Here is a 9,221-nt window from a genome sequence, read left to right as displayed (position 1 = left end):
GTATTCTAGAGAATGATGATTGATACAACATAAGAGGCATGCCATTGGCACTTCCATGGGCGTGGAACGCCAAAAATCTCAACACAGGCATGTATGCTGGCGTGTTTGAACGTGGCACGCCAGGCTTATTTTCCAGAGAAATAAGGTTGGTGTAGCATTGCGAGTATGCCATGGGCGCTTGAAGGAGCATGGCACGCCATGAACTTTAAACGGGCGTGTCTACACACGTGTCTAGGCGTGGCACGCTAGGTTCACAATCTAGAGAGAAATGCTAGCGCAGCATGTGGGGCGTGCCACTGGCGCTTTCGAAAGCGTGGCAAGGCCAGGGTCTTAAGTTGGCGTGTATACAGGCATGTCTAGGCGTGGCACACCGATTGTAGAAAATAGAGGGATGAAATGGTTGCAGCATTGTTAGCGTGTTCACTGGCATGCTCGAAGGCATAGCACGCGAAGCTTTACAGTGGGCATTTGCGCTGGCGTGCCTGAGCATTGCATGCCAGGCTTGTGATCTAGAAAGAGGACTCAAGAAGTAACATAGTGGGCGTGCTCGAAGGCGTGGCACGCCAAAGACCTTAAAGTTGGTGTGTCTACTGGCGTGTATTGGCGTGCCACGCCAGGCTATTTTTCCAGAAGGGAAGATATTTTGCAGCATTGAGGGCGTGCCAACTGTGGCCTGCGAAGGTGTGCAATGCCAAGTTCCTAAAGCCGGCGTGACTGCTGGCGTGTTTGGGCATGGCACGTGACGAGCGGATAATTTATACGCTTTTTGGCATTGTTTTTAGGATGTTTTTAGTATATTTTAGTTAGTTTTTAGTATACTTTTATTATTTTTTAGTTAAAATTCACTTTTCTGGACTTTACTATGAGTTTGTGTGTTTTTCTGTGATTTCAGGTATTTTCTGGCTGAAATTGAGGGTCATGAGCAAAAATCTGATTTAGAGGCTGAAAAGGACTGCAGATGCTGTTGGATTCTGACCTCCTTGCACTCGACGTGGCTTTTCTGGAGCTACAGAAGCCCAATTGGCGCGCTCTCAACGGCGTTGGAAAGTAGACATCCTGGGCTTTCCAGCAATGTATAATAGTTTATACTTTGCCCGAGATTTGATGGCCCAAACCGGCGTTGCAAATCAGCTTTAGAATTCCCAGCGTTTAACGCTGGAACTGGCATAAATATTGGAGTTAAACGCCCAAACTGGCATAAAAGCTGGCGTTTAACTCCAAAAAAAGTCTCTACACATGAAAGCTTCAATGCTCAGCCCAAGCACACACTAAGTGGACCCAGAAGTGGATTTTTACGTCATTTACTCATTTTTGTATACCCTAGGTTACTAGTTCACTATTAATAGGATCTTTTGACATTGTATCTGTACCTCATGACATTTTACACGTTTCCCATTGTATCTTCTACAGCATGAGTCTCTAAACCCCATGGTTGGGGGTGAGGAGCTCTGCTGTGTCTTGATGGATTAATGCAATTACTACTGTTTTTCATTCAATCATGCTTGCTTCCATTCTAAGATATCACTTGTTCTTAAACCTGATGAATGTGATGATCCGTGACACTCATCATCATTCTCAACTATGAACGTGTGCCTGACAACCACCTCCGTTCTACCTTAGATTGAGTAGATATCTCTTGGATTCCTTAATCAGAATCTTCGTGGTATAAGCTAGAATTGATGGCGGCATTCAAGAGAATCCGGAAGGTCTAAACCTTGTCTGTGGTATTCTGAGTAGGATTCAATGATTGAATAACTGTGACGAGCTTCAAACTCCTGAAGGCTGGGCGTTAGTGACAGACGCAAAAGAATCACTGGATTCTATTCCAACCTGATTGAGAACCGACAGATGAATAGCCGTGCCGTGACAGGGTGCGTTGAACATTTTCACTGAGAGGATGGGAGGTAGCCATTGACAACGGTGAAACCCTACATACAGCTTGCCATGGAAGGAGCCTTGCGTGCTTGAAGAAGAAGACAGTAGGAAAGCAGAGATTCAGAAGATAGAGCATCTCCAAAACCTCAACCCGTTCTCCATTACTATAAAACAAGTACTTATTTCATGTTCTTTTGCTTTTTACAATCAACCCTGATAATTATTGATATCCTGACTAAGAGTTACAAGATAACCATAGCTTGCTTCAAGTCGACAATCTCCGTGGGATTGACCCTTACTCACGTAAGGTATTACTTGGACGACCCAGTGCACTTGCTGGTTAGTTGTGCGGAATTACAAAAGTGTGATTGCAATTTCGTGCACCAAGTTTTTGGCGCCGTTGCCGGGGATTGTTCGAGTTTGGACAATTGACGGCTTATCTTGTTGCTTAGATTAGAACTGTTTTATTTTTGTTGGTTTAGAGTTTTTTAGTTGAGTCTAGTTTCATATTTTAAGTTTGGTGTCAATTGCATGCTTTTATTTTTCTTTTAATTTTCGAATTTGCATGTCCTTAGTCCCTTTTTGATCCTTAAAAATTCTAAGTTTGGTGTCCTCTTTGTGTTTTTCCCTTAAAATTTTCGAAAATTTGTGTCTAATTCTCTAAAAATTTTAAGTTTGGTGTCATTTTGTTGTTTTTCTCTTTCCTCATTTCAAAAAAAAAATCAAATCTTTTTTAAAATAATTTTCAATCATATCTTTTCAATTGCTAATTCCAAAATCTTTTTAATTGACTAATTGATTTAGTTTTCAATTTGCTTTGATTTTATTTTTCTTTTAGTTTTCGACATCTTATTTTATTTTCCTTTTGTTTTATTTTATTATTTTCGGTTAAAATATATATATATATATATATATATATATATATTTTAATCTACTTGCAATCCATATCATTTTCCTTTCTCCATCATGGACCTAAGTGGAATTGAGCAGTCCAGAAGGACTTTGGGGTCATATGCTAACCCCATTACAGCTGCATATGGGAGTAGCATCTGTATACCTCCCATCAAGGCAAGTAGCTTTGAGCTAAACCCTCAACTTATTATCATGGTGCAACAAAATTGTCAGTATTCCGGTCTTCCACAGGAAGAACCTACTGAGTTTCTGGCACAATTCTTACAACTTGCTGACACAGTACGTGATAAAGAGGTGGATCAGGATGTCTACAGATTATTACTGTTTCCATTTGCTATAAAAGATCAAGCTAAGAGGTGGTTAAACAACCAACCTACAGCAAGCATAAAGACATGGAAACAGTTATCAGACAAATTCCTGAATCAATTTTACCCTCCAAAAAGGATGACACAGCTAAGGCTGGACATCCAAGGCTTTAAATAAGAGGATAATGAATCCCTTTACAATGCCTGGGAGAGGTATAGAGGTATGCTAAGAAAATGCCCCTCTGAAATGTTTTCAGAGTGGGTACAGTTAGACATCTTCTACTATGGGCTTACAGAAAAAGCTCAGATGTCTTTAGATCACTCAGCTGGTGGATCTATACATATGAGGAAGACGATTGAAGAGGCTCAAGAGCTTATAGATACTGTTGCTAGAAATCAATATTTGTACTCTAGCAATGAGTTCTCTACAAAAGAAGAAGTTATGGCAGTAGCCACTGATCCTAATCCTCAAGAACAGATGGTTGAGCTTAATCAGCAATTACAACTGATGACAAAACAGTTAGCAGAATTTAAAGAGATGCTCCAAGAAACTAAAATTGCTAACAAGAACATAGAACTGCAGTTAAATCAGGCAAAACAGCAGATATCTAAACAGATAACAAAAGAATGTCAAGCAGTTCAACTGAGGAGTGGGAAGACATTGAATAACACTGCTCAAAGTAGCAAAAAGCCAAATAAGGAACAATTAACAGAGGATAACCAAACCACTGTTCAAAATCCCTCTGAGGACAGTAAGAGCCCAGAGAGGAGCACTTTTGGCGTTCAAACGCCAGAAAAAGGGGGAAAGCTGGCGTTAAACGCCCATTCCCTGCCCAGTTCTGGCGTTCAAACGCCAGAAAAGGGAGAGAAGTTGGCGTTAAACGCCCAATCTTCACCCAATCCTGGCGTTCAGACGCCAAGGGAGGATCAGACACCTGAGAGTGCTGACAGTAATCCCTCTAAAAAGGCTCCTTCAACCACTTCTGTAAGGAATAAACCTGCAGCAACTAAGGTTGAAGAATATAAGGCCAAGATGCCTTATCCTCAGAAACTCCGCCAAGCAGAACAGGATAAGCAATTTGCCCGCTTTGCAGACTATCTAAGGACTCTTGAAATAAAGATTCCGTTTGCAGAGGCACTTGAGCAAATACCTTCTTATGCTAAGTTCATAAAAGAGATCTTAAGTCATAAGAAAGATTGGAGAGAAACTGAAAAAGTATTTCTCACTGAAGAATGCAGTGCAGTCATTCTAAAAAGCTTACCAGAAAAGCTTCAAGATCCAGGAAGCTTTATGATACCATGCACATTAGAAGGTGCTTGCACCAAGACAGCCCTGTGTGATCTTGGAGCAAGCATCAATATAATACCTGCATCCACTATCAGAAAGCTTGGGTTAACTGAAGAAGTCAAACCAACCCGGATATGCCTCCAACTTGCTGATGACTCCATTAAATATCCATCAGGCATAATAGAGGACATGATTGTCAAGGTTGGGCCATTCGCCTTTCCAACTGACTTTGTGGTGCTGGAAATGGAGGAGCACAAGAGTGCAACTCTCATTCTAGGAAGACCTTTCCTAGCAACTGGACGAACTCTTATTGATGTACAAAAAGGGGAAGTAACCCTGAGAGTCAATGAGGATGAGTTCAAGTTAATTGCTGTAAAAGCTATGCAGCATCCAGACACACCAATTGACTGCATGGGCGCTGACATTATTGACTCTTTGGTGGAAGAGATCAATATGACTGAAAGTCTAGAATCAGAGCTTGAGGACATTTTCAAAGATGCTCAGCCTGATCAAGAAGAACCAGAGGAAACAAAGGAATTTTTGAAAATTCCTCAGAAGGAGGATAAGCCTCCCACACCTGAACTCAAACCACTACCACCATCCCTGAAGTATGTATTTCTGGGAGAGGGTGACACTTTTCCAGTGATTATAAGCTCTGCTTTAAATCCACAGGAAGAGGAAGCACTGATTCAAGTGCTAAGGACACACAAAACAGCCCTTGGGTGGTCCATAAGTGATCTTAAGGGCATTAGTCCAGCTAGATGCATGCACAAGATCCTGTTGGAGGATAATGCCAAACCAATGGTCCAACCACAAAGGAGGCTAAATCCAGCCATGAAGGAAGTGGTGCAGAAAGAGGTCACTAAATTACTAGAGGCTGGGATTATTTATCCTATTTCTAATAGCCCCTGGGTGAGCCCTGTCCAAGTTGTCCCTAAAAAGAGAGGCATGACAGTGGTTCATAATGAAAAAAATGAACTGGTTCCTACAAGAACAGTCACAGGGTGGCGTATGTGTATTGACTACAGAAGGCTCAATACAGCCACCAGAAAGGATCATTTTCCTTTACCATTCATAGACCAAATGCTAGAAAGACTAGCTGGTCATGATTATTACTGCTTTTTGGATGGCTATTCAGGTTACAACCAAATTGCAGTAGATCCTCAGGACCAAGAGAAAACAGCATTTACTTGCCCTTCTGGCGTGTTTGCCTACAGGAGGATGCCTTTTGGTCTGTGTAATGCTCCTGCAACCTTTCAGAGATGCATGCTATCCATCTTCTTTGATATGGTGGAGAAATTCCTGGAAGTCTTCATGGATGACTTCTCAGTATATGGAGACTCATTCAGCTCCTGTCTTGACCACCTAGCACTTGTCCTGAAAAGGTGCCAAGAGACTAACCTGGTTTTAAACTGGGAGAAACGTCACTTTATGGTGACTGAGGGAATTGTCCTTGGGCACAAAATTTCAAGCAGGGGAATAGAAATTACCACCACCTGCCAATGTTAAGGCAATCAAAAGCTTTCTGGGGCATGCAGGATTCTACAGAAGGTTTATAAAGGATTTTTCGAAAATTGCAAAACCTTTGAGCAACCTGCTAGCTGCTGACACACCATTTGTGTTTGACACACAGTGTCTACAGGCATTTGAGACCCTGAAAGCCAAGCTGGTCACAGCACCAGTCATCTCTGCACCAGACTGGACATTGCCATTTGAACTAATGTGTGATGCCAGTGACCATGCCATTGGTGTAGTGTTGGGACAGAGGCATAACAAGCTTCTGCACGTCATTTATTATGCCAGCCGTGTTCTAAATGATGCACAGAAGAATTACACAACCACAGAAAAAGAGTTACTTGCAGTGGTCTATGCCATTGACAAGTTTAGATCCTATCTAGTGGGATCCAAAGTGATTGTGTACACTGACCATGCTGCTCTTAAATACTTACTCACAAAGCAGGATTCAAAGCCCAAGCTTATAAGATGGGTGTTGCTTCTGCAAGAGTTTGATATAGAAATAAGAGATAGAAAAGGGACAGAGAACCAGGTAGCTGATCATCTGTCCCGAATAAAACCAGTAGCTGGGGCGTCCCTCCCTTCTACTGAGATTTCTGAGACTTTCCCAGATGAGCAACTCTTTGCCATCCAGGAAGCTCCATGGTTTGCAGATATTGCAAATTATAAAGCTGTGAGGTTCATACCACAGGAGTACAGCAGAGTGCAAAGAAAGAAATTAATTTCAGATGCCAAGTACTACCTATGGGATGAGCCATATCTCTTTAAGAGATGTGCAGACGGAATGATCCGCAGATGTGTACCCAGAGAAGAAGCACAGAGGATCCTGTGGCATTGCCATGGATCACAGTATGGGGGACATTTTGGAAGTGAGCGAACAGCCACTAAGGTCCTCCAATGTGGCTTCTACTGGCCTACTCTCTATAAAGATGCCTGAGAGTTTGTGCGTAACTGTGACAGCTGCCAAAGAGCTGGTAACTTACCTCATGGATACGCCATGCCTCAACAAGGGATCTTAGAGATTGAGTTGTTTGATGTATGGGGAATTGACTTTATGGGTCCATTCCCACCATCATACTCAAACACTTACATTCTGGTGGTAGTAGACTATGTATCTAAATGGGTAGAAGCAATTACTACACCCACTAATGATACTAAAACCGTGCTGAAATTCCTCCAGAAACACATCTTCAGCAGATTTGGTGTTCCCATAGTCATAATCAGTGATGGGGGTACTCATTTCTACAATAAACAGCTTTACTCCGCTATGGTCTGATATGGAATTAGCCACAAAGTGGCTACCCCTTATCATCCACAGACAAATGGGCAAGCTGAAGTCTCTAACAGAGAGCTAAAAAGAATCCTAGAACGGACTGTAATAGCCCGAAGAAAGGATTGGGCAAGGAGCTTGGATGATGCTCTGTGGGCATACAGAACAGCATTCAAGACCCCAATAGGAACCTCACCATACCAACTTGTGTATGGCAAGGCCTGTCATCTGCCCGTGGAACTGGAACATAAAGCCTACTGGGCAACCAGATTCCTAAACTTGGATGCTAAGTTAGCTGGTGAAAAGAGATTACTCCAGCTAAATGAGCTAGATGAATTTAGACTCAATGCCTTTGAAAATGCAAAGATTTATGAGGAAAAGGCAAAGAAGTGGCATGACAAGAAGTTGTCATCCAGAGTCTTTGAGCCAGGACAAAAAGTTCTGCTCTTCAACTCTAGGCTCAGATTGTTTCTAGGAAAACTTAAATCCCGGTGGAGGGGTCCATTTGTGATTACAGGAGTGTCACCATATGGATATGTTGAGCTTCAGGATACTGACTCTGACAAGAAGTTCATTGTTAATGGACAGAGGATCAAACATTATCTTGAAAGCAATTTTGAGCAAGAATGCTCAAAATTGAGACTTGAGTGATTCTCAGTGAAGGTCCAGCTAAAGACAGTAAAGAAGCGCTTGCTGGGAGGCAACCCAGTCATTAGCAGGTTATATGTTTTGTTTCTACAAGGGCAATTATCAAAATTGAAGGAATTCACAGAGTTACAGAAGGATTCAGTGCAAAAAGCAGAGAAAAAGAGCTTACTGGCGACAAAATGCCAGTATGGGGTACTTTGGGCGTTAAACGCCAGAATGGGCACCATTCTGGGCGTTTAACGCCAGTAAAGGTGCCATTTTGGGCATTAAATGCCAGAATGGGCACCATTCTGGGCGTTTAACGCCAGGTGTGCAGCATCCTGGGCGTTTAGCAAAACGCCCAGTGACAAAGGGGATTCTGGCGTTTAACGCCAGCCAGGGCACCTGGCTGGGCGTTAAACGCCCACAATGGCCAAGAAATGGGCGTTAAACGCCAGAATGGATACCATTCTGGGCGTTTAACGCCAGAAAGGTGGGGGACAGAGATTTTGCTTTCTGATTCAATTTTTTTTTAACTTTCCTTTTTTGACCCATACTTTTCTACATAAACACATTTCAAACTTTCATCACTCACCTTCAAATCTTCAAAAATTAAAATCATTCTTCAAATCTCTCTCAAATCCCTCCCAAATCTTGTTCAAAAACCCAACTCTCTCTCAAATTCTTTCCATATCTACTCAAATCTCCTTCCAAATTTTCCAAATCTCTCCTCCTCCCTTATAAATACACGTTCGGCCACCCCTCTCCCCACACCATTCGAATTTTCTCTCCTCTTCTCTCCCCTCTTTCCTTTCTTTTGCTTGAGGACAAGCAAACCTCTAAGTTTGGTGTGCTTTTTCCGTGATCACTAAGCCAAGATTCATCAAGATCATGGCTCCTAAGGGAAAACAAACCAATTTAAGAGGAAAGAAAGAGAATAATCCAAAGAATCTTTGGAATCAAGAGAAGTTCTTAACCAAGAAACATGAAGACCATTATCACAAAATAATGGGTCTGAGGTCAGTGATCCCAGAAGTCAAATTCGATCTGAAAGAAGATGAATATCCGGGGATCCAAGAGCAAATTCGAAACAGAGGATGGGAAGTTCTAACCAATCCTGAGATAAAGGTTGGAAGAAATATGGTTCAGGAATTCTACTCAAATCTGTGGCTGACAGATAAGCAGAGAATGACTGGAACTGCTTTCCATACTTACAGAACCATGGTCAGAGGGAAAGTTATCTACTTCCATCTGGACAAAATAAGAGAGATCTTCAAATTGCCTCAACTGCAAGATGATCCTGAATCCTTTAACAGGAGAATGGTGAGAGCAGATAAATGGTTGGATCAAGTTCTAGAGGACATATGCCTCCCTGGAACTAAGTGGATAACCAATTCAAAAGGTGTCCCAAACCAACTCAAGAGGGGAG

Source organism: Arachis hypogaea, chromosome 10, assembly GCF_003086295.3.
Source record: "Arachis hypogaea cultivar Tifrunner chromosome 10, arahy.Tifrunner.gnm2.J5K5, whole genome shotgun sequence".
Classification (NCBI taxonomy): domain Eukaryota; kingdom Viridiplantae; phylum Streptophyta; class Magnoliopsida; order Fabales; family Fabaceae; genus Arachis; species Arachis hypogaea.
This window is presented reverse-complemented; position numbering follows the sequence as displayed.